Raw genomic sequence first — 26,935 nt, forward strand, 5'->3', positions numbered from 1 at the left:
GTGCATACTCCGTGCATAAAATGATACAAAGTACTGGAGTAACTCAGTGGGTCAGGCAGCATCTCTGGAGAACATGGATAGAGTCCATGTTCTCCAGACATGCTGCCTGACCTGTTGAGTTACTCTAGCACTTTGTGTCTTTTTTTGTTAACCAGCACCTCCAGTTCCTTGTTTCTATATCCTTCCTACATTTATGTAGTAGTGGAAAAGATAAATATTCATGGCCATGCCTCAGGTCTTGGCCAGGTAGAAGCAAACAAAGCAATTGCTTTAGTTGGCCTTTATGAAACATGCATGGTGCATTCCCAATAGAATTTCTGCCAACAATGGGAAGCTGAACGGCAACACCTCATAACAGCACAGCAAGAGTCAAGAGTGTTTTATTATATGTCCCAGATAGAACAATGAAATTCTTACTTGCTGCAGCACAACAGAATATGTAACCATAGCACACTGTAAACAATATAGTAAACGAGAGAGAAAAAAAAGTTCAGTGTGTATAGATGCAAATACTCACAAATATGCACACACATATATACACACACACACACATACAAAAAACAAAGGATAGTAGTGCAATAATAACAATAGTCTATTGTAGTTCAGAACTTATTTGAGGTTGTAGTGTAGTTGTAGTGTTTAATAGCTTGGTGGCTTTAGGGAAGTAGCCATTCCTGAACCATTACAGTTTTCTGGCTCCTGTACCATCTTCCCGATGGCAGGAGTGAAATGAGTGTATGGCCAGTGTGGTGTGGGTCTCTGACGATGCAGGCTGCCTTTTTGTGGCAGCGACTCCGGTAAATCCCTTTGATGATGGGGAGGACAGAGCCGGTGATGGACTGGGCAGTGTTCACAACTTATTGCAGTCTTTTTCGCTCCTGGGGCATTCAAGTTGCCAAACCTAGCTGTGATACAACCAGTCAATATGCTCTCTACACCTGTAGAAGTTCAAGAGAATCCTCTTTGACATACTGAATCTCCGTAATCTTCTCAGTAAGTAGAGGTGTTGATGTGCTTTATTTATAATTGCATTAGTGTGCTGGGCCCAGTAAAAATCTTCAGAAATATGCATGCCCAGGAATTTGACGTTTTTAACTCTCTCCACCTATATAAATAGGATTGTGGGTCCTCATCCTTCCTCTTCCAAAGTCCACAATCAGTTCATTGGTTTTACTGAAATTGAGAGCCAGGTTGTTGTGCTGGCACCATTTGGTCAATCGGTCGATCTCACTTCTGTACTCTACAGCAGCACATAAAGGTCCAAATACAACAGAAAAGTCAAATGAATTGAGGCAAGAGCGGCTACAACTGAGGATTTTTGAACCTGGAATTGTCAGCTTGAAGAAAAGACTCCCCCCCCCCTACTTGGGAATTTGATGTTGGTTCTTGAGGCCTGGTGTCACTGCACATGGAAGTCTCCTCAGGTTGTGGATCGATAGAAGAGTATGATCAATAGCAGAGAGATCACATCTGAATTTTAGGAGAAAAAGAGTCAAGCTCAGAAAATATGAATGAAACGTATGAGGAGAGTTCTGTGTTCTTGCTATTGCAGAAAAGAGAGGAGAGTGGAAGGAGAAAAAAATATCAGGGCATGATCTGCAGACGTATCACCATACCCTTAAAGAGTACTGCAAAGACATAACAATACATGTGATATACTGTAACATACCTCTCCGTGGATTGTCACCTTGTCGTGGTGGAGAAGCTTGTGTGGACCTGAGATCCTGAGAGCGATGCTGTCTGGAGCTATGCTCCTGGTAGGGCCACCCATGGTGGTAAGGTCGAGGGGGAGGTCTCTGACAAAGAGCAATCCAACCAAGACCTTAACGGCAGAACAGGCGGAGGATGATGGCTGACCTTAGTGGAGCATCACAACGGCTGGAAAGGCGGATGAAGGCTGCAGCAGAAAATGGTCTCTGGTCATCTTGGACTCCATGCTACCAGATCCTGACCCAAATCTGTCAAGGAGGCTATCTGTGCACCAGTCTCCCCACGTTAAACAAAGTCACGCACAGGCATCCTCCATATAGGGAATAGCACCCTGGAGACACCCATGGTCAGCCATGACCGAAGAGGACCTAAGATAAGAAAATAAGTCTGTACCATATTTTATGAGTTCAGACTGCAGCTTAAACTACTGTCACCCTATGCTCAGCTTTTACAACAAAGCATCAGCAATTGCCTCAAAGTTGGCCGGATATGGGAACGGACCCGCCGGTTCCAGCCAGGCCAAAGTTCCACAGCCCTGGCCGCAGTGGGGCAAATTCAACCCGCCGATCATCCACGTGACGAGTTCGAGATTGGCACCACATTTTCGGGGGAATTTTTGGGGTAATTACAAGTGTGCTCTCATAATTTTGTCCATATTAAAGTAGGTGCCGGAAAACACGAGTTTCCCGAAAATTGGTGGTGGACCTGTATTTGTTTCCTTATTTAAGAAATATTAATAATATTTTGGAAGCAGTAAAGAGAGGGCCAAACGCTGGAATGGGTGTCTTGTTTAACAAAATTTCACTTACACACCCTCATTTCACATGGGGTGGCATGGCAGCGGTAGAGTTGCTGCTTTACAGCGCTAGAGACCCAGGTTCGATCATGACCATGGGTGCTGTTTGTACGGAATTTGTACGTTCTCCCCATGACCTAGAGGCACCGCATGATGGCAGCCTCTGCCTACAGTCTGTCTGTTTTTCTATCTTTTTTTAATTTTTAGTTTGTTTAAAAGTATGTATTGGAGGATTTATTTTAGTATTTCTATGTGAGCGAGGGGATTAGGGTAAGGGGGAACTCGCCCCCCCCCCCCCCCCCCCCACTCCTGGCCTACCAACTGGATTGGTGCGGGCTTTCCTGCCGGTGACCGGCCAAAGCTTCAGCGGCGGCGCAGCGCTGGATACATCATGGAGCCGGCGATGCCTTAACTGGATCGTCGTTCGAAGCTCCGGAGTGTTGGGCCTGTTGCTTCAACATCGGGGAGCTGTGGTTTGCGGCGCTCCCAGCCGCAGGCGGCGCTGACCAACATTGCGGAGTCCTGGGATCCCTTTGCCGAGGGTCGCCAGCGTGAATCTCTGCTCAGCTCGGACTGTAGACTTCAGGAGCCGCGGTCTCCGATAGGAAGTGGCCGATTCGGAGGTCCAAGCCGCTGAGAATGTTCTCCCGTTCCGATGTCGGAGTTCCATCATCCCGGCGAGAGGGCCTGAACATCAGGCCGCCCGTAGTGGCGACAGTGGGGGGCTCGGGAGGCCCCGACCACGGGTGAAAACCAGAACAACAGAGGAGGATGACTAAACTTTGGTGCCTTCCCTCACCGTAGGAAACTTTGATTCTGCTGTGTGGGGATGTTTGTGTTAAAGACTATTGTGTTATGTGTTTTTTTTATTCGTATGGCTGTATGGTGACCACAAATTTCACAGTACCAATTGGTGCATGTGGCAATAAATGTCTCTTGTCTTGTCTTGTCTTGACCTGCATGGGTTTTTCTCCAGCTGCTCCAGTTTCCTCCAACACTCCAAAGACATGCAGGTTTGTACGTTAATTGGCATTGGTAAAAATTGTAAATTGTCCCTACTGTGTAGGATGGTGTTAGTGTGCGGGGATCGCAGGTCGGCGCGGACTCAGTGGGCCGAAGGGCCTGTTTCCGTGCTGAACTAAACTAAATTATATTCAACAAGAGTGACAGTTTTAGCTTGAATCCATTGTAGTTAAAAAATACCGTGTCCTGATTTAATCATATAGGATCCTGAAGTGCCCTGATAGGATGGTTATAGGATGAATGCGGAGAAGATGTTTCTTCCTTTGAGAAAATTTGGAACTATAGGGTTACTGTTTAAATATTAGATGAGGTGACATTTCTCCTCGGTCAGTCTTTGAAACTTTTTTCCTCAAATGACAGAAGTAGAGTGAATATTTTAAGGCATCAGTAGATAAATATCTCATACCTATGCAGGTGTCAAATTGCTGGGAATATGTGGGATTGCAGAGCTGAGATTACAACCTGTTCATCCATAACCTTATTAAATGATGGAGCAGTTTTGAAGGGCTGTGGCCTTCTGCTGCTCCTAATTTGTTGGTTTAAATGTTCATATTTTCTAGGTCTTTCCTTTCCCTTCTGAATGGTGTATGTCATTCTGTTATTTCCTGCCTTTTCCAATCACCTTTTCTTCTCACAGTTGCCCCTCTTGCCTTTCACTTTGTGCTGCTTATCTTTCTTGTCCACCTGGAACTAGCCGACCATAATTTAAATCTTGTTTACCACTGAACTGCCTGGAGATGGCCAGCAGGTGTCTGCACTTCCCCAGATACGTAAGTAAAGCTTGAGAACTAGAATCAGGTGTGGCTGGAAGCCGTAATGAAGTCCATGATATCCATTGAAGCCTCAAAACTGCTCACACAAGAACATTAAAAAAGAATACAAAAGCAATGACAATGAATCAGCTAAAACAAAAAGTAAAAAATCACAGAGCAAGTCTGATTGCTTTGAACATGGCCGATGGAAACACAACTAGGTACTGGGAAGATTTACCTTTGAGATATTGATAAATCTGAAGTAATACATATTCTAAGCCACAGAAAAATAACATAAGAATCAGAACTATATTCTTTTTAAACTGTCACTCTATTGTGAATGATTGATCTGCCTAGAAATAGGATTACACCTGTTTTAACTGCATTAAACATGCTTGTTCGCTCACTTGTCCAATCAGTTCCCTCTGTAAAAGAAAATTATGAGATTGACCAAAACCCAATATTGTTTACATATAGACACTAATTTTTGCACGTTTCTTGATATTGTGCAAATAGAAAATGGTATCAACCCTTAAAGGCACATTCCCAATGGCAGCCAAAACCAGTAAAGTACACTTTGGCTGCAAGGGTGGACATTTCTGGGGAAAGGACAAAGTAACATTCACTCAAAGAGATCTGCCATTGGTGGTTTACATGCCAGAAGGAAGGTTGGCTTTGCCAGGGATAGGAGGGTAGGGTTTTGGGCCAATTTGGGAGGCCTACCATAATAGCCTGGCAGGAGTTGTCTTCTCCAGTAATGATAATCCCCACACAGTGGAGCAAGGAGGAAAACAATTACATGTCCTCACCACATATGTCAAGACAATCTGTATACACCTGGAGAGTGGATATATATAGAGAAAATACATTTTTTTGCAGATGTCTGAGATGTTTATGTAACTTGGCATTCAACAAGGAATACAGAAATATGATAGCAAGCTATTTAAGTAATTGTGTTTTAATAATGCAAATTGGCATGCAAAGCAGAAGGTGAGAGATTTTAATGAGTCAATTGAATTCTCCTATCCGATATTTGGGCACTATGTTGGTGCTAAGAACTTGAGTTTGGAGAGGGTTAGTTAATTTGCATATGAGACTTTGATTTTGTAAGATTTTTCAGAAAAGCATCTTTACATCGGAGTTCCTAGTAGCCCAGGTGAACAATGCAACTTCAACATTGTTGTGCAGAAAATTAGAGATGAAGTTGCATGCAACAAAATATGGATCTCAATAGACGAGACAACCAATGCTGTGGGGAGATATGTTGCCAATGTGGTCACCTGTGCACTGGAGGCAGGTCAACCGTCAAAGGAGTATTTGTTGACATTGGAAGTATAGGGAAATCAAACAGCTCAATTATTGCTCAGTTGTTTACAGCTTCACTTGCTGTACTTTGGCCAGAAGGTATAAAACACGAGAATGTTCTTCTGTTTGTGACTTAAAGTTTTATTACCCAAAATGTTGCATTTGACATACTTAGCTCAAGGACTTCATAGAATTGCCAAGCACATACGTAGCTTGTTTTCAAATGTCGATCGCCTAGTTTCCCATGTCAAGAAAATCTTCCTCAAAGCACCGTCACGTGCGCAGTTGTTCAAGGAAATGGCACCCAAGATTCCGCTACCTCCTCAGCCCGTTTTGACTAGGTGGGGTATATGGCTCTCTGCTGCACTCTACTATACTGCAAATTTTGAAAAGATAAAATTAATCGTCAACTGTTTTGAAGAAGAAGAATCTGCTCCAGTCAGGATCGTCAGTGAAATCATACAGAAGAAGTCCCTCCACCACAATCTTGTGTTTGTTGCTTCCAATTTTGCAAACGTCCCACAAGCTATCACTTCCCTTGAGAATCGTGGTGAAACATTAGTGTATAACTTGCATGTTTTTAACAAAGTAACTGACAATATTCGTAAAATTACTGGCGATGTAGGTAAAGACATACAGCGAAAATGTGAGAGAGTGATTTTAGCTAACAAAGATCTTGAAGAAATAGAAAACATAGCTAAAGTTCTCAAAGGTAGTTGTAATACACAAGATATCGACATGAATATAGTCTGTAGCTTGTTTCGCGTATGCACCAGTGACCTCAGCTGAGGTAGAAATAAGATTTTCACAACTGAAGCATATTCTGTCTGACAGATGGTATAGTATAACACCAGATAATTTGGAAAAAAAATGCCAGTAATTACGTGCAACCAGGCAACTTTGGTCATTTAATGTAATATACCTTTATATTATCATTTTTATCCATATTTTGGTGGTGGAAATAAATGCCTTTTTATGCCGTTTTTGTCAATAAATACCTTTTTCGTGCCTTTTTTGTAATTTTATTATGCCTTTTTGCCTGCCTATTTCAGCGTTTTTTTAGTGCCTAAACATCCTAAATTATCAGTATTTAGACTCACCGCTGTTATTTTATAAAAATTATTTTGTTATTGCAGACAAGATCAGCATTTCTTGCTTATCTTTGATTTCCATTGAGAAGATGGTAGTGACACACCTTCTAGAAGTGCTGCAATCCTTCTGAAGAAGGTGCAGCCACAATGTTGTAGGATAAGGAACTCCAACAGTTAGACTTGGCAAAGCTGAGCAAACCTTGTGTGATTTGAAGGGAACCTGAAATGGTGATGTTCTGATGTTTTGGCTGCTTAGTTTGCAGCAGCTGCATGTTTTGAGAGGTGATGTTAGGGTATCCTAGGTGAGTAACTGCTGTTCATTTTGCACATGGCATTTAGAGAAATTGTAGTGTAATGGTGGTGGAAAGACTCAATGTTTAGTTGGTGGATGGTGTCATCAAGTGAGCCACTTTTTCCTGGAAAAACAAGGAACTGCAGATGTTGGTTTATAGTCACAAAGCCACAAAGTGATAGTCATAAAGTGCCTGAGTAACACAGCGGGTCAGACAGCGTCTATGAAGAGAAAGGATGGGTCGGGACTCCTCTTCAGACTAAAACTATGTCCTGAATATTGATAAACTTCCCAAGTGTTCATGGGACTGCACTCATCCAGGCAAATGGAGACTGTGCCATTGCAGTCCTCACATAAGTTTAATGAATAGTCAAACTTTTTTGGATTTTTTGGAATGAGCTACTCATGTTTGAGTGCAACTGGTTTGTGCAGAACTCAGAAATCATTAACATGTTCTTCTGCACCATCCATGCCATTCCCATAGTTTCTATACCTTGAACCTTGAATACAGTAAGGCTCCAAGCTTGGTATGGACTGGTGTAACTCCAGCAAAGCTGTTAAATATTTCTGGGAGTGCAATTTGCTATCTGCAGAAATCCATAGTTTATTTTGTTCCCTGTCTAGAGAAGCAGGGTGTTTGGCATCTGAGTGAAAAGGCTTGAATTTCCTGTCTGAATGGAGAGACTGAGTTGCATTTGTGAGAAGAAGAGACAGAGTGTTGCTCTCTGGGCCACGAGTGACAGATTTTTCTATGTTGGAGAGGATGGTGTTGAATAAGGTGGAGAGTTTAACTCACCTGGTCTAAGTTTCAGAGGATGAAGTTCCCTCTCCGGGCCAAAGAGGGTGGTGTTCCTTGCATTAACTGGAGAGGCTGAGTGTTCCTTGCCGGAGAGACAGGGAGTTGTAATAACATTGTAATAACATAAATTTCACAATTTTAAATAATCCTTACATTGTTCAGTACCAACCCCAACTTTATGCAGCAAGTTTAATTAATAATTAATAATTAACTCACACTAATAATATCAGAATATTTTGGGCACAGCTCGCACTTATAATCTGTAACTTATTTTCTTTTGTTAATCAAGATCCACCTAATTGTACTAATTGTACTGGTTTGGGTAGCAGAAACACGCAAGAGCTCAATCCCAATAATTGTATATCATAATTTGGAACCTCCTCTACCAACTGTATTGAAAGATTATTGAGACATGATTATTGATAATGCTTATTTAAAAAAATATAGTTGCTAATAAATTGTATCGCAGAGCCCTGGATTAAAATCTATTCCTGTGGGAGAAAATTATTTCTCAAATTTATAGCCCAATAACTCCTAATCAAGCTCCAATTTGCATTAACTTGGTAATCAAACAAACAGGGACACAGGACAGCCAACCTAGAAAATATTAAATGTTATGCTAATGTGTGTAGGTGCTGTCAAACATGGGCCAATGGTCCACTTCAGTGCGGTGTTACTCTGAGACTCGCAGGCCATGACTGATCTACTTTCTCTACATAATTGTCCTGTGCTGTCCCCATAACCTACAATTCCTCTAATATCAGGAATATCAATCTTAGTTTTGATGATAATTAATGAATGTGCCCAGAGAGAATAGAGAATACAGGTGTTCAGGGTTTTTGGGTTACGGCTCGTGTGCCGTAGGTTGCCAAACCCTGTCCTAGATGTTTGGCCTCATTGTGGTCCTCCCCATGTTTTACAACCGATTCACCTGGTTAGTTTTATCTCCGGCTGCTTCATGTTGTCGGCGGCTGCACATCCAACCAAGAAAGAAGAGAAGAGATGCGACGTCACTCACAGCCGCCAACTGATGCGCTTCCCCAGACCGCACAGATCGTTGTGATATGGCGCAAAAAGACAAACTGTGCAGGGACTGAAGACAGCGTGAGAATTCTGTCATCAGCGTGAGAATTGGCTGAAATGCGTGATTCTCACGCTCAAAGCGTGAGAGTTGGCAGCCCTGTCTAAGGCCAGGATGTGACAACAGACGCACAGGGAGACACATACACAAAGATAGACACACACACACACACACACACACACAGGGAGATAGACACACACACACACACACACACAGGGAGACAGACACACACACACACACACACAGGGAGACAGACACACACACATAGGGAGACAGACACACACACACACACACACGGAGACAGACACACACACATAGGGAGACAGACACAGGGAGACACATACACACGGAGAGACACACACAGGGACACACACACAGGGAGACACACACACAGGGAGACACACACACAGGGAGACACACACACCCACACACACAGGGAGACACACACAGGGAGACCACAGACATGCACACACACACAGGGAGACACACACACACACAGGGAGACACAGACACACAGGGAGACACAGACACACACACACAGGGAGACACATACACAAAGGAAGACACACACAGGAAGACACACACACACAGGGAGACACACACACAGGGACACACACACAGGGAGACACACAGACATGCACACACTCACGGGGGGACACACACACACACACACACAGGGAGACACACACACACACGGGGAGACACACACACACACACACACACACACACACACACACACACAGGGAGACACACACACACAGGGAGACACACACACACACACAGGGAGACACACAGACATGCACACACACACAGGGAGATACACACAGGGAGACACACACACAGGGAGACACACACACACAGGGAGACACATACATAAAGGAAGACACACACAGGGAGACACACACACGGAGATACACACACACACACACAGGGAGACACACACAGGGAGACACACACACACAGGGAGACACATACATAAAGGAAGACACACACGGAGACACACACACGGAGATACACACACACACACACAGGGAGACACACACAGACACGCACACACACGGACACACACACGCACACAGGGATACACATACACATTTCCTTCCCCCCCTCCTCCCTCTCTTTCCTGCCCTCCCTCTTTCCTCCCCTCCCTCTTTTTCCTCACGCTTCATCTTTCTCCCATTTCTCCTTCCCTTCCTTCATGCCCTTTCTACATTCCCTCCCCTTGTCTCTCCTTGCCTCCATCCCTCCTTTTTTTCTTCTCTCTCTCTCTCTTTCTCCCCTCCCTCTATTTCCCCGGCCGCCCAATGGGGAGTCTGGCGGGCACGGTGTAGCGTGGATTGGCGGCGTTGGCGCTGCCGTGTGTTGAAGGGCAGGAGAGAGGGAGGGAGCGAGGTTGCCGCGGTAGCCAGAAGCGCAGCGCTCGCAGACGGCTCACAAAAGCGCTGGCACCCGCTGCCCGGGACCGACGCGCTTCCCCAACCCGTGCAGATCGTTGTCATGCGGCGAAAACTTGAGACAAACTGTTTGTGCCGGGACTGAAGACAGCCTGTTAGCGTGAGAATTCTGTCTTCGAGGGCGTGAGAATTGGCTGAAATGCATGAGTGTCATGCTCAAAGCGTGAGAGTTGGCAGCCCTGCCATTTGATAGAAGAAATGTATCCTTACTTGTTTTGTATGGTTTACCTCCCTTTTTTGAAATTGTGATCCCTGGTTGTAGTCTTCACATCTACCTTGACAAGCTCCCTACAAATGTTATATGCTTCAATGAGGACCTATATAATTCTATGATGAAGCACTCTTGTATTCACATTCTGATGCAATAAAGACCAAGACGTTATTTGCATTTCTAACCGCCTGCCACATTTGCATTTTTGGCAGGGCTTTGGCAGAATCATCATCTAATCGGCTAATTACTAATGTTCCTCCCATTTCCCTGGTTAGTTCTGATGGTTCTCCAAGAAAAATATGATATGCAAGACACTGGTCGAGTTTCTGGATCAAGACAAATTATGATGTGAGAAATATTGCAATTCTACAGGGAAATAAGATGATGCTTAACTTATATGCAAGTTCCTATCATTGTAGTGTGATCAAATGATTACAAATGATATTGTTTGGTAACTATTATTTGGCAGAATATCAGATTTCAATTTATTTCATTAATATATTAATAATTACTTCAACAGATAGCTTGGTATACAGAATGCTTATGACAATAGAACCTCAATAGGCACTCATGAGATTCATTACGAAATCTATAAGTTAACTGTGAAAAGGAAAAAAGTCAATTTATCTTCCTTCTGCCTCAGCAAAGTGTAAAGGGAAATTAATTAACTGTAGCCGCAAATGTATGATCATTCTTTTTTGAGACTTTTAATAATATACTTCCTTTTAAGTAGCTAAATATGGCCAGTTGTGTTGAGTTATATAATTTTCTCGATTACATTGTATAATAGGTTCTAAATTTTAATTGGTTTTAATTCTAGATTGACTGCTTTAATTTTATTTTAAATCATTACTTTTTTAAATCTATCACAGGACCTTGTGGTGTGCTGTATATGCATTAAAATCATTCAGATTTAGCAACCAATCCAGAAAGTTGCATCTGCACTTTGTACTTGCAGTATATCTTATGAGGAAAAGAGTTGTTATTAAGAAGGGTAAGTAGCACAATGTCCAACAAAGAAGGAACTAATGGATCACATTACTTTAATAGCCCTGTCCCACGATACGAGTTCATTCCAAGAGCTCTCCCGAGTTAAAAAAAAACAACTCGTGGTAAGCACGGAGAATAATAATAATAATAATGGATGGGATTTATATAGCGCCTTTCTAATACTCAAGGCGCTTTACATCGCATTATTCATTCACTCCTCAGTCACACTCGGTGGTGGTAAGCTACTTCAGTATCCATAGCTGCCCTGGGGCAGACTGACGGAAGCGTGGCTGCCAATCTGCGCCTACGGCCCCTCCGACCACCACCAATCACTCACACACATTCACACACAGGCAAAAGTGGGTGAAGTGTCTTGCCCAAGGACACAACGACAGTATGCACTGCAAACGGGATTCGAACCGGCTACCTTCCGGTTGCCAGCCGAACACTTAGCTCATTGTGCCATCTGTCGTCCCAAATGAACGTAGCGGGTACGTCGGAGCTCGGGGACGTCTCTTAGCACTAACAGCGGGTACTCGGGAAGACTCGCTAACGGCAGGTAAGCAAGGGAAGACTCGTGAAGATTTTTCAACATGATGAAAAATGTCCCCGAGAGCTCCGAGTACCGACGAGTGGCCATTACCGTAAATCTCCGAGTTCGAATCAGGGCAAACCCGGGAGAACTCTTGGAATGAACTCGTACCGTGGGTCAGGGGTTTAAATCATTATTTTTTGTTATGGACTGAACTGGAATTATTTTCTTGGTTGAGTAGGGCTCCAGCTAAGTGCTTGCATTATTTTTCTTGCCAACTTTGTCTGTCGCAATCTTCTCTGAAGGCAGTAAGTATAATTTGTTATCTTATTACTGCCTAATTTGTGCTCAACAATGGAGAGGTGGTGGTAAGCTTACAATTCCTATGTACCAGTACTTTTACAGATTACCTGCTTTTGTAGGGGGGGGGGGGTTAATCCTGGAGACCTGAGCTGCTATGTGTAGCAGGAGGGAGCGTATGAAGAATCCCAAATCATAGTCAGTTGATGTCAGTGCAATCTGGCACTATATCTGACTTCGGAATGTTATTTCTGACTTTCTGACTTTGGAAGGTTACTTACTTCCTACGACCCTACAGCATGAGGCTACAAGTCCTGAGGTGTCGTTTGAAATGCTACCTAAAGGGATCCTGCAGCTGATAGGATAATGCCCCAGTGAGTTTTTTAGAGACCTTATTTCTTGTAGGGAAACATGGGCCATCTTGCCCTCAAATGATTTGAGAGTTCTTATGGTCATAATTGTTTCATCTGACTCGTTAAGTGATTTTATTGCAGTTGAAGGAATTTCTTCTCAAAATCCTCAGAAGGAGGAGAAGAAGAGAAGCAACGCAAATGTAACAGCAGCCCAAATGGCAGGAAGCATTCTCAGAAGAAATAAAATCCTCCCAACAGATTCCAACCCAAAAACATGTGACTGTCAATTTGCAGTCAAGGTCATGGCTTCTCATGATAACTTGCTACTCAGACCTACAGCATCACTTTACAAGCAAATCATGATGTCAATTTGGGTGAGACATTGAGATGTGAGATAGTGATTCAAGTGTTAGACACACATCATAACATGGCTGTTTAACCATTGGAACATGCAGCCAAACTTTGATGATAGCCTTCAGGATATACACATGGTGTGAGTAAGGAGAAAACCAGTAGTTGTCTGCAGCCATGACTCACTGAAGGGAACGGTACATGAGTAAACTCTCTTTATCTCCATATAACTAAAAGTCTTTGCCTTGTTTGTGCCCATGTTCAGTCGACTATGTGTCAACCTGCTTTTCCTATCTTCTTCCAAACGCTAGACCACACCCTTCCCATTTTCACAGATCCTACTCACATTTTTCCCGTTGAGGTGATAAACATCTTCCCGTCGCATTCCGACCTATATTTCCCAAGTTATTAATCCTTTAAAGTTTTAAAAACAGCCATTTCAAACTCTCCCATTTCAGAAAAAAACAAAAAATGATGTCACAATGCCCCACTCCGGCAGGGAGCGGCACTCCAGCGCTCCAACGGTGACGTCACAATGCACTCGCAAGGCAGGACGGCCCACTCCGGGAGGGAGGAAAACTCCAGCACTCCAAAGGCAGTTCACAAAGCATGACGGGACACTCCGAGAGGGAGGGGCACTCCAGCGCTTGCGGTGTACGAGGAGTGGCGGTGGCTGTCAACGCCCGAAAGAAGCCGCCGCTGGAACCAAGGACGAGCCTGGGTCCGGGGTCAGGGACGAGCCCGGAGATGAACTCGGGGCCTGCACTGGAGCCCAGGTGGTGGCTCAGCTGATGGCTGGAGTCTACAGCCAGGGCCGGGCCCAGTACGAGAACCAGGCCGAGTTCCAGGCCCTGGCACTGCTCTATGACCTGGGTAGGTCCTGGGGCGTGGAATGGGAGTGAGGGGAGGAGGATGAGGGAAATGAGGAGGAGAGAGATTGGGTGGGAAGTGGGGTGGTAGAGGGAGATGGGGGGAGGTGTGGAGGAGGGAGATGCCCCCCCCCATCTACCCTCACTCCCACCCTCTCTAGCCCCTCCCTCTCTACCCCACTCCCTCTCCCTCTCTACCCTCCCTCCCCCCACTCTACCCCCCTCCCTCTCCCTCTACCCCCCTACCTCTCCCCCTCCCTCTCTCTCTACCCCTCTCCCTCTCTTTCCCTCTCCCTCTCTACCCCCTCTTCCTTCTCCTTCCCTCTATACCCCCTCCCTCTCTACTCCCCTCCCTCTCCCTCTCTACCCCTCTCCCTTTCCCTCCTCCCCCCCCCCCCCCCTCCCTCTCTAGGGAGTGAAGATGTGGAGGAGGGAGTGCAAAACTATTTTGCTATTTAGCTTCTTTGACCTACAGGATAGAAGAATCCAGAATCTATATGATCTGACCAAAGATTCTATTAAGTTTCTCTCCGGCTGTTCAGATGGTTCAATTAAAACAGCTTGATAGGGTGCTTGGTCTCACAGCCTGATTCAAAGTCAAGACTGACAACTTGGATTTGTTCAGAGGTTGCACTCTGCTCTTTGAACATAGTATTTGAAAATACTATAAGCAGATTGGATTGTTTTGCTTTTACATTTAATGAGCCAAAATTAAATGTCAAATGAAAGTGTGCTCAGGAGATATGCTGATTGTGAGATGTTCTGTTAATCAATTAATTTTACATTTGTTCAATTAGCAATGGAATCTTGCATCCTTCTTCTGAACACTGCTAGCAACATTGTCATAAAGAAAATATAGCCACAAATGGGAAAAGATATTTGTTGATATTTTTGCTTGAATGAAAGAGAAAAAACTGGAGTCATGTGGACCACAATCACGTCACTTGACAATAATTTGATGTCCTCACGTCACTGCTTGTATAGTTGTCAAATGTTTCTATTTCTCATTGAAATGGCTGTTGTTTAACTGCCCAAATTGCAGCAAGAATCTTGCCTGTATCCTTGAGCCAGAGAATTGAATTTTAGCAGTTTGATTGCAGCTTTCGACCTGACTCCTTCATTTACCCAGTAACATGTTTGTTGGTCACTTTATACATAATATGATTACAGAACAATGGAGGAAGCCAATGTTAAAAATATTTGTTCAGGAATATATGCCTAGTGTACATTGAATGTGTACAGATTAATCTAAGAATATTTAACATGGGCTTTCATGAATTTTAAGAATGAACATGTAATTATTTGGAATATGTGAAAATATTATGTTAGCATTTTTACAACAGAAAATGATAAGAAATCACTGTTTTGCAGGCTTCTTAGGACAAAGCAATGCTGACGTTTTCCCTAAGCATAATTATTTTGCTTTGGAAGCTATTTCAGTCCTCAAGGAAAACTACACAATGTGAAATGCAGCAGATGTTCTATTCTGACAAGGTTATCTTGAATTCTTCTGGGACTCAATGCACTCAAATTAATTTCACCTTTGCAGTAAAGAAAGATATTTAAATCATTCCAAAGCTTTAATGCATTTCCTTGCATATGTAAAATTGCTTCTTTCACATTTTAATGGCTGAAATACCAAATGAATAATTATACAAAATTATACTGAATGTATTTCTTTTGTACTTGATGGAATATTATTGTTGGACAATATTATTGTTGGAATATTATAATAAGGTTTCAATATTTTTTGTAATTTTTTGCACAGAAAACAGGATCTCTTCCTCTGTCCTGATGAAGCACATTGATCTATCTCATTGACAGTTCCTTTGACTCCACAAATGCTGAGTTACCCCAGCAGTTTGTTTTTTTGCACCAGATTACTGGGTCTGCAGCCTCTTATATCTCCAACCCTTCCTCTGATTCCTATAATGTTTATATTTTCACATTAAGTTTAAAACCTGTGCCATCTATTAAGGTGGAAGGGAAATTTCATTTTATTCTAAAATAGATTTATTTGTTAGTGTTTAACATGTACACTTTTTATAGTTTTAAAGAACATGAAGAAATATGCATATTAATTATGAGAATTCAGTAGTGTTAAGGTTTCACATTTGTTATTTGATTGCAGTTACATTTTCTGTCCATGTTTTAATTGAAAGTTTTTCTTCTGATACTTTTCCTATTAATTTCAGAGTTCTCCAAAGTGCATCTTCCAGTGCTCTGATAATGGGCTTCTACTTCCTGCCTACAAACAAAAACTGAAGCAGGAGGATCCGGTACAGAGAGTTGTTTAATGCTGGTCTGTTTTGAGTCAGTGGAGGGGTCCATATTCAGGGATTCTGCAGCCAGCCTGTATTAGTACGTGACTGACTTATCAGCAGGTGCGTAGAGGAGTGTGTGCCGAAGAAGACAATCTGAGTGTTCCCCATGGATGAACCGTGAGCTACATTCAGAGGTGAAGCCCAGGTTTGCTGCATACAAGTCAAATTATCCCGAGTGGTACAAGAAAGCACAATATGATCTTCACAAAGCCATCAAGAATGCCAAGAGACAAAACTGGAACAAATTTGAGTCCCAGTATTATCATTCGGACACCCACAGAATGTGGCACAGTCTGAATACTATAACTGACTGCAAAGCGGTCAGATAACATCACTGGTGATAGTTCAGCCCTACCTGGTGAACTTAATGCATTTTATGGTTGCTTTGAGCAGAAGGCCAATGGGGTGATGACATCCGTTCCATCAGACTCAAGTGTGCCTCTTCCCAGGGTCACTGTTGCAGAAGTTAGATCGGCCTTCCTGAGGGTGAACCCACAGAAAAATACTGGTCTGGATGGAGTCCCTGGCCGCGTCCTTGGTAACTGCACAGATCAACTAGAGGAAGTGTTCACGGACATCTTTAATATCTTTCTACTACGTTTTGAGATACACACCTGCTCCATGAAGACCATCCCTGTTCCCAAGGAAAAGCAATGACTACCATCCAATGGCCTTGACATCCACCTTCATGAAATGCTTTGAGAGGCTGGTATCGAATGCATTAAATCTAGTCTACCAAGCAACCTTGACCCACTGCAGTTCATCTATCAGCACAACAGGTCCTTGGCAAATGCCATCTCCCTGGCCCTACACTCATCCTATAACACCAGCATAAGGGAGACACATCAGAATTATATTCATAGACTACAGCTCTGCTTGTAATACCATTATCCCAAGCTCATCTCCAAACTCGTGGAACCTGGAGACCGCACTCATCTCTGCAACTGGATCTTCGACTTCCTGACCAGCAGACCACAATCAGTGAGGATGGGGGACAAATCATCCTCTACGATAATCCTCAACACTGGTGCCCCCCAAGGATGCATTCTCAGCCCCCTTCTCTACTTCTTGTACTCCTTTACTCCTTACGCCTTACTTCACAACTGTGCAGCCATGTACAAATCCAATTCAATTTACAAATTTGCAGACAACAGCAATGTTGGGGGCCAGATATCAAATAATGATGAAACAGAGTACAGGAAGGAGATTAAGAACCTCGTGTCCTGGTGTCGAGACAATAACCTTACTCTTGATGTCAGCAAGACTAAGGAGATAGTGATCAACTTCAGGAAGCAAAGTGATACACATACCCTGGCATGCATTGATGGACGGAAGCTTAAAATTCCTAGGAGTAAATATAATCAGCAATTTGTCCTGGACCACCCATGTTGAAGCAATGGCCAAAAAACACACCAACACTTCTACTTCCTTAGAAGGCTTGTAAGTTCGGCATGTCCACAACAACTCTCACCAACTGGATCAGACTGAAGAAGGGTCTCATCCCGAAACGTCACCCATTCCTTCTCTCCAGAGATGCTGCCTGTCCCGCTGAGTTACTCCAGCATTATGTGTCTACCCTCAACTCTCATCAACTTCTACAGATGTGCCTTAGAAAGCATTTTATCGGGATACGTCACACGGGCGGGTGCTCAGGGCATGTGCTGGACAACTATCCCTGGTCTTCACTGACATTTTCAATCCGTCACTGGCCCAGGGTGTTGTCCCCACTTGCCTCAAGACATCAACCATTGTGCCAGTGCCCAAACAATCAGCTACAGGAAGTCTCAACGACTTCCGCCCAGTGGCACTCACCCCTGTCATTGCAAAGTGCTTTGAGCGGCTGATCTTGGCTCACCTCAAAGCCAGCCTCTCCCCCACACTGGACCCCCATCAGTTTGCCTACCGGACCAACAGGTCTACAGAGGACGCTATATCGGCAGCCCTACACTCTGCCCTGACCCACTTGGACAGCAATAACACCTACATCAGGTTGCTGTTCATTGATTTCAGCTATGCCTTTAACACTGTCATCCCCGCTAGCTTGATCACCAAACTCAGCGGACTTGGCATCTCCACCTCCCTCTGCAATTGGACACTGGATTTCCTCACTAACAGACCACAGTCTGTTAGGGTCAACAACCTCACCTCCTCCACTATAACACTGAACACCGGCGTGCCACAGGGCTGTGTGCTCAGCCCTCTCCTCTACTCCCTCTTCACCCATGACTGCATCCCTAAGAATGGCTCCAACGCCATCATTAAATTTGCCGACGACACCACGGTGGTAGGACTGATCAGTGACAACGACGAGTCAGCCTACAGGGAGGAGGTCCAGCACCTGACAACCTGGTGTGCCAACAATAACCTCGTCCTCAACTCCAAGAAGACGAAGGAAATTATTGTTGACTTCAGGAAGAACAGAGGGGGCAGACATACCCCCATCCATATAAACGGGACTGAGGTGGAGCGCGTCTCCAACTACAAATTCCTCGGGGTACACATCTCGGAGGATCTGTCCTGGTCCCTCAACACCTCCAAGCTGATCAAAAAGGCGCAGCAGCGCCTTTACTTCCTGAGGAGGCTCAAGAAAGCTCACCTGTCCCCCCAGATCCTGACCAACTTTTACCGCTGTGCCATCGAAAGCATCCTGACCACCTGCTTCACGGTATGGTACAGCAGTTGCACCATAGCGGACAGGAAGGCACTACAACGGGTGGTGAAAACCGCTCAGTACATCATCGGTGCCCCGCTCCCTGCCATGGATGCCCTCCACCGAAAACGGTGTCTGAGATGGGCCGGGAAGATCATGAAAGACCCCTCCCACCCTAACCATGGACTGTTTGCCCTCCTCCCATCAGGGAGACGGTACAGGAGCCTCAGGTCTCGTACTAGTAGGATGAGGAACAGCTTCTACAACAACACTATCACATTGCTGAACTCGGAGTCCCGCCGATAGATTTCTCCAGTCTCTCCGTCCACATTGTTTGCTTATTCTGTATTTTTTATTTCTATATTGCACTATTACTATGGACTGACGCTAAACTGCATTTCGTTGTACCCATACTTGTATCTGTGCAATGACAATAAAGTTGAATTGAATTGAATGGCTTGGGAACAGCTCCATCAAAGACTGTAAGAAATTGCAGAGAATTGTGGATGCAGCCCAGTCCATCACACAAACCAACCTCCCTTCCATTGACTCCATCTACACTTCCCGCTGCCTCGGCAAGGCCACTAGCATTATCAAGGATGAGACTCACCTCAGTCATTCCCTCTTCTCCCCTCTCCCACCAGGCATGTGAAAACGCATACTTCAAGATTCAGTGACAATTCTTTTTCCCAGCTGTTAAACTTAACCTAAGTCTGGCTGAGTTACAGCATGCAGTTGCTTCTTACCTCCTCTATGTGTATCTGGAAGATTACATCCTTTGTTCTCATTTTGGCATTCTTGGCCTCACTATCGTTTATGATCTCAGATGATTGCCATGAAAACCTTCAGGTCTACAAATGTCCTTCCTGTAGAGAATATCTGTGATCTTTTGTCTAGTCTGATCAATGTGTTACTCCACAAAACAATATGGTTGACTCATAGATGCCATCTGAAATATCCTGATAAGCTATTAATTTCATAGAATTTAAGGATAGATAATAAATGCTGGTCTCGCCAATGACATACAGATCTCAAAAAATACTTTTTTTAAAAAAGTGTATTGTTTTTAAGCAAATGATCTAAAGAGTAATCAGAAAACATTGAGCCATGGTCATAAAGTAATAGAGAAATACAACATGGAAACAGAACTTTCGATCCACAGAGTCTTTACTGACCATCAGCCACTCATTTTTGCACTAATCCAGCCATAAGCCATTTATTCTCCCCACATTTCCATCAACTGACCATCCACTCCACCATCCCTCACAAACTCTACCACACATCGTGCATTAAGGACGCAGAACACTGAAAATTAACCTTTGAATCTACATGTTTTTGAAATGTGGGAGGTAACTAGAATACCTGGACGAAACCCACACAGTCACAGGAAGAATATGCAAACTCGACACAGGCAATACCCGAGGTCAGAACAGAATTGAACCAGGGTTGCTGGAGGTCTGAGGCAAGAATCCAACGCCTCTTATTAAAAAAATGCATGCAACTTCAGGGTTCTTGAATGTAATAGAAAAATGATTTTGTTAAAAAATTAAGAAATATCATTTATCTGCCCATTATGTCTCTGGTGTTTAGTGATGTAGCTCTTCCAACCCATCTATCTTTGGTAAGATTTAAAATGGTTTCCCTGCTGTGCTTTAATTTTTCATTTGCCTTCCCTTTCGCTATGACCTGAGCAAGCTTTCTTGGTGCCTACATTGTATGAGCATTGCATTCCAAAAATCTGTTCGATCTTTATTTTCTCTGAAAAGCCAGTGCTTTTTTGCATTTTCATCCTTCAAGCAGAAGTAACTGATACACAAAGCAACACAGTATACTCTATTAGACACCTGGCCTCAGTTCTCCCTTTTGGGAAGTACGGTGTTTGACATTTTATCACAAATGATAACTCAACTTGTATGAGATCAAGAATATCTGACAACTTGTATGAGATCAAGAATATCTGACTCATTCATTGTAATAACACCTTGAATCATGGAGAGTTCAAAGGATATCTTTGTGGTTTGCAGTATCTAGGTACACTTCCTTCTATCAATAGCAGCCTGACTGATAAATGTTTCTCCTTCACAAGCTCAATTTAAGCACGTTTGTTATCCACTTTATAAAATAATAACATTACATAGGCTCTGAAATAAAGGCAGAACATTCTGAAAACATTCAGTAAGTCAGGAAGCATCTGTGGAAAGACAAACAGTTAACCTTTCATGTGGAAAGTGCAGTGAATGGAAAATTGCATTGTTTTGCAATTTGCATGGCAGGTTTATGGCATCTCATTTTTGATGATAGGTGTTTTTTTGAGCAGGTGGATTACCTTTTACAGAATTAATCAGCTTGATTGTGGCAAGGCGGTGGGAGGCATCAGTTTTTTTGAATCTGACCGTGTAATGTTTCCAGGCAAAATAGCTGAAGTAAACCCCAAACATGAGGTGATTTATCTTTGACAACTACAACTTTCTTTGTCAAAACATAAAGTGCTGGAGGAACTCAGCGGGTCAGGCAGCATCTGTGTGATAATGTCCGCATCTTAAAAACAGACAGAATACTATGGGTTAAGGTAAACCGTACAAGCTTTACTTTTACGTCAGACGGGAGTGGAGGGAGATGCTACAGTTCTCCCAAGATACCACTCAAATTAACAAAGAATCCTGGGGTCTTTTATACAGCAAGTGACGTACGCAGAATACCAATGGCATTAAGTTATGTCCCAAGAAGCATTAGCCAAGTCCTAATATGGAGTTGTTTTCACCTTTGGCTCAAAATCAAGCATTCCAAAGACATTAGTCATAGTCCCAAGATGCAACAGTCCAGTCCTAGTTGTCATGTCTGTTCCCTGTTATCAGTTTTAGCTACTCTAACGGGCCCCTCTTGTCTGCTAGTACTTTTCCACTAGAAGAAATACAAAGCCACAAAATCTGGTCAAGTATCCCAGCAAGCAATGCAATAGCAATTAGTGCTTTCATTACAGAAAGTGGTTAAATATGGCAGCAAACGATATAATAGAGATGAACTCTTTCATGTGGAGGGAATGGGTAGGTGACATTTCGGGTTGGGATCCTTCTATTATGCTCGGATGAACTAGCACAATGGGAAGATGTTCCCCAATGATTTCAGTTTTGAATGCTGCCTTGATTTCAAGTCCCTCCCAGCTTCCATGTTTTAGCCCTCCGAGAAATAAAGATAATATCAAAACTTTAAAATTTCAATACTGAATGTAACACTGAATGTAAAATAACCAATGAATGATAAATCATTTTCAAAACAATATCAATGTAGAACTCATAGAATCTCAATTTTTTTCTAAGGAAATTTAATAATTTTCACAGATAGCAACAAATAAATTGAGAACCTGTTTCAATTGCTGAATGCTCTATATCTTTAGTACAGGTAGTACTGAATTATTAATTATTAAGTATATTTTGTAATCTACTAATAGAGTCCTACAGTGTGGAAACAGGCCCTTTGGCCCAACTTTCCCACACCAGCCAACATGTCCCACCTACACTTGTCCCACCTACCCGCATTTGGCTCATATCCCTCTAAACCTGTCCTATCCATATACCTGTCTAAATGTTTCTTAAATGTTGTGAAAGTACCTACCGACTGACAATAGTGGAAACCATTTCTTCACCTATCATCCAACACATACTTCAACACATTTTTGCCTTGGCACTCAGCTCTCACAAGGCTCACACTTATCCTGATGCCCAAATGCACGTTTTACTTGTTCAGCATTGAAAGGTGCAGCGGTAGAGCCACTACCTTACAATGCCAGAGGCCCGCTTTCGATACTGACTATGGGTGCTGTCTGTACAGAGTTTGCACGTTCTCCCTGTGACCATGTGGGTTTTCTCTGGGTGCTCTGGTTTCCTCCCATAGATGTACAGGTTTCTAGGTTAATTAGCTTTAGCAAAATTTGTAAATTGTCCTTAGTGTGTGGAATAATGCTAATGTACAGGGTGATCACTGGTGGGCGTGAACTTGGTCGGCTGAAGGGCCTGTTTTCATGCTGAATATCTAAAGTCTAAAGAAAGCTCATACCACAACCTCAGCCACTATAGTTGAGCTGGTTAAAGGAATTGAATATAAGGGTCAGAAAATCATGTTGCCAGGGGGAGACCCTCCCAGTCGTAAATATTCACCAAATTGATGGACATGGCCGTATTCTTTGGAGTTTTAGACTTTAGAGATGCAGTGTGGAAACAGGCCTTTCGGCCCACCGAGTCTGTGCCGACCAGCAATCACCCATTACACTACCATAATCCAATGCATGAGGGATAATTTGCAATGCACATAAGCCAATTAACCTATAAACTTGCATGTCTTGGGAATGTGGGTAGAAACCAGAGCACCCGGAGAAAACCCACGCAATCACAGGGCGATGGTATGGGGTCTCTGCGCTGTATGGCATCAACACTACCGCTGCGCCACTGTGCCACCGCAATGTGGATTAGGGTCACCAAGGACATCATCCCTCCTGATGCTAGGGGAATGCCAAAGGTACAGTACAAATGTAGGTTTACATCGGACCTTTAAAATGTCTCCTCCCCATAAAGGGATCAATCACCCATACATATATAGCTGTATGTCTCTGGCCTTCCTCTCTGTGCCATGAACACCATTACTCGTTTTTGGCTTTATCATTGCAGATCCACAAATTATATCGGTGTATTATTATAACCAATCTGATTAAAGAATTGTGAAATCAATAGTACCATAGACTGAAGAAGAACTGTGGGATGGAGTGATCAAATCTGGTTGAAAGATATAGTAATAGACCAAGTGGGACCCACAAGGAAAATTCTGGAAGATGAACCCACTCCCCTATACCACCTGACTGGCACGACAAGTGGATAAGGGATTTATTAAAACTTAAAATGTGAATAACTTAAAATATAACAACAATTTAAACATAAAAAATGATATTTTTTCAGTTCAGTTCTTGTTGCATCTCTTGCTCCCCTCTGTTTTCTGTTCTTTCTCGTTGTTCCTCGACATTTAGCTAATTCTTGTTGTGTCTCTTGTTCCCTTCTGCTCTTCATTTCCTCTTGATGCCTCTTTGTGTCTTTCCTTGACCATGCTGCAATTCGTTTGCTCCATCCTCTTGGCATAATGTAAGAAAGAGGTAGATATTCATCAGGATGTAAATATTTATCAATCAATCAATCAATCAAGTTTTATTCGTCACTTGCACATAAAGTGCAAGTGAAATGAATTTGCCAGCAGCGGTACAATAAAAAAGAACACACAATACACAATAAAAATTTAAACAAACATCCACCACTGTGGTGGAAGGCTAAAAAATTTGGCCAGTCATCCTCCATTTTCCCCCGTGGTCGGGACCTCAACCCTCCGCAGTCACCACTGCGGGGGTCCAGATGTTCAGACAAGATAAGTCCTGAATCGGTGCCTCCCCACCGGAGACCGCGGCTTCAAGTTGGTGTAGGCCGCAGGCCGGCAGTCGAAGATTTTAAGTCCCCGCCGCGCCGCAGCCAGAATCACCGCAGACTGCAGGGCCGGCGGTCGGAGCTCTTCTCCAGGGATCCCCGGCGAGGGACCCCGCTCAGGATGGTAAGTCCCCGCTGCGCCCGCGGTAGAAGTTGGCCGCGGGCCGGCGGTCGGAGCTCTTCTCCCGGGTCCCTAACGGGGGATCCCAGGCCCAGGACGTCGCCAGCTGGAACTCTGCGGACCGCGGCTTCAGGCTCCGTGATGAAAGAGTCCTCACGCCCGCAGCTGAAGCCCCGCGAGCGTCTCCGGGAAAGGCCGCACCGATCCTTGCTGTTAGGCCACGGGGGAGGCGACATGGAAAAAGTTGTCTCTCCATGGAGGAGGCGACCAAAGCAATTGTGACGTCATCAGTGGAAGCTGCTAGAGGAGTGTCTCTGGGAAGCAGTCAGTTTTGTTCAAATTTTGCTTTTTTTTTTACTTTAATCATCAAGAACTTGTGAAATATAGCATCAAATCTGAAGGGAACCTGATTATGGCAATGCCCGTACCGTAAAAATATGTAAGTTTCTGTAAAAGTTTCAGTGCTACCGCATGGCGTTTTGACGAAGATACAAAAACACATACAGACACACACACACAAGATGAGATTTTTATAAGTATACTACAACAAGTGGGACCCGTTGGGTCCCGTCCCCCATGCGGAGGGGGGGGTGCAGTGTCATACGGGAGGGCTGGTCCCCGAACGCGGCGTCGGCGCTCACCCCGAGGCCGGCGAGCGGGGCCGAGGCCGGCGATCGGGGTCGAAAAAGTGAATAAAAGCAAGGCGGGCCGAGCCGACAGAGGGACCTGAATAAATGCAAGGCGGGCCGAGCCGACGGGCGGGGCCGAGCCGAACAAGCTGCAAGGAGCAAGTGGGCCGAGAAAGTGAATAAAAGCAAGGTGAATCTTTTTTTTTAAACCGTGAGGTGTTATTTTAAAATAAATCTTATTTTTAAAGATGGCGAAATTGAAGAGGTCAGAATCAGGCGTTGCAGAAGTCAATGTTGAGTCGACCTCAAGCAGTGCAAAAGTGACCGTTGGGGAGCCGATTAAGCTGTTTTTGAAATGAGGCCCTCCTCCTACTCACTGAATGGTGCTGGAATATTCTGCTTCACTACCGTTGGGGGGGGGGGGGGGGGGGCATTGTGACGTCACTGGAAGCTGGTGTTTTAAAATGTGGTTTTGGCTTTTTTTGAAACTTTAATCATGAATAACCCGGGGGGGAGGGGCAGGGGGTGTGGCACTTGGCAGCTTGAGAGCCCATTGTGATTGGTGCACTGTGAGTGGCATTGTGACATCATCACTGGAAGCTGCTGGAAAAAGGCTTGCTGTGAGAAGCTGCGGTTACCGTTGGCAACGTCCCATTGTGTTGTCATTGTGGCACTCGGCAGCTTGAGAGCCCATTGTGATTGGTGAACTGTGAGTGGCATTGTGACATCACTGGAAGCTGCTGGAAAAAGGCACTCTGTGAGCTGCAGTTACTGTTGGAAACGTCCCATTGTGATGTCAATTTAAATGAGATCCATTGTGATTGGACATCTGTGAGATGGCATTGTGACATCATCACTGGAAGGTGCTGGAAAAGCTCTCAATTTAACAGTAAACATCATGTTAAATTTGGCTTTCTTAAAGCTTTAATAATCAACAACATGAAATATAACATGGAATCTGAAGGGAACCTGATTACGATGTGGACGGCAAAAATGTGAGTCAGATTATAACCATATAACCATATAACAATTACAGCATGGAAACAGGCCATCTCGACCCTTCTAGTACGTGCCGAACACGTATTCTCCCCTAGTCCCATACACCTGCGTTCAGACCATAACCCTCCATTCCTACCGTCCATATAACTATCCAATTTATTTTTAAATGATAAAAACGAACCTGCCTCCACCACCTTCACTGGAAGCTCATTCCACACAGCCACCACTCTCTGAGTAAAGAAGTTCCCCCTCATGTTACCCCTAAACTTCTGTCCCTTAATTGTCAAGTCATGTCCCCTTGTTTGAAGCTTCCCTACTCTCAGTGGGAAAAGCTTATCCACGTCAACTCTGTCTATCCCTCTCATCATTTTAAAGACCTCTATCAAGTCCCCCCTTAACCTTCTGCGCTCCAAAGAATAAAGCCCTAACTTGTTCAACCTTTCTCTGTAACTTAGTTGCTGAAACCCAGGCAACATTCTAGTAAATCTCCTCTGTACTCTCTCTATTTTGTTGACATCCTTCCTATAATTAGGCGACCAAAATTGTACACCATACTCCAGAATTGGCCTCACCAATGCCTTGTACAATTTTAACATTACATCCCAACTTCTATACTCAATGCTCTGATTTATAAAGGCCAGCACACCAAAAGCTTTCTTTACCACCCTATCTACATGAGATTCCACTTTCAGGGAACTGTGCACAGTTATTCCCAGATCCCTCTGTTCACCTGCATTCTTCAATTCCCTACCATTTACCATGTACGTCCTATTTTGATTTGTCCTGCCAAGATGTAGCACCTCACACTTATCAGCATTAAACTCCATCTGCCATCTTTCAGCCC

Source organism: Amblyraja radiata, chromosome 2 (genome assembly GCF_010909765.2).
Source record: "Amblyraja radiata isolate CabotCenter1 chromosome 2, sAmbRad1.1.pri, whole genome shotgun sequence".
Lineage (NCBI taxonomy): Eukaryota > Metazoa > Chordata > Chondrichthyes > Rajiformes > Rajidae > Amblyraja > Amblyraja radiata.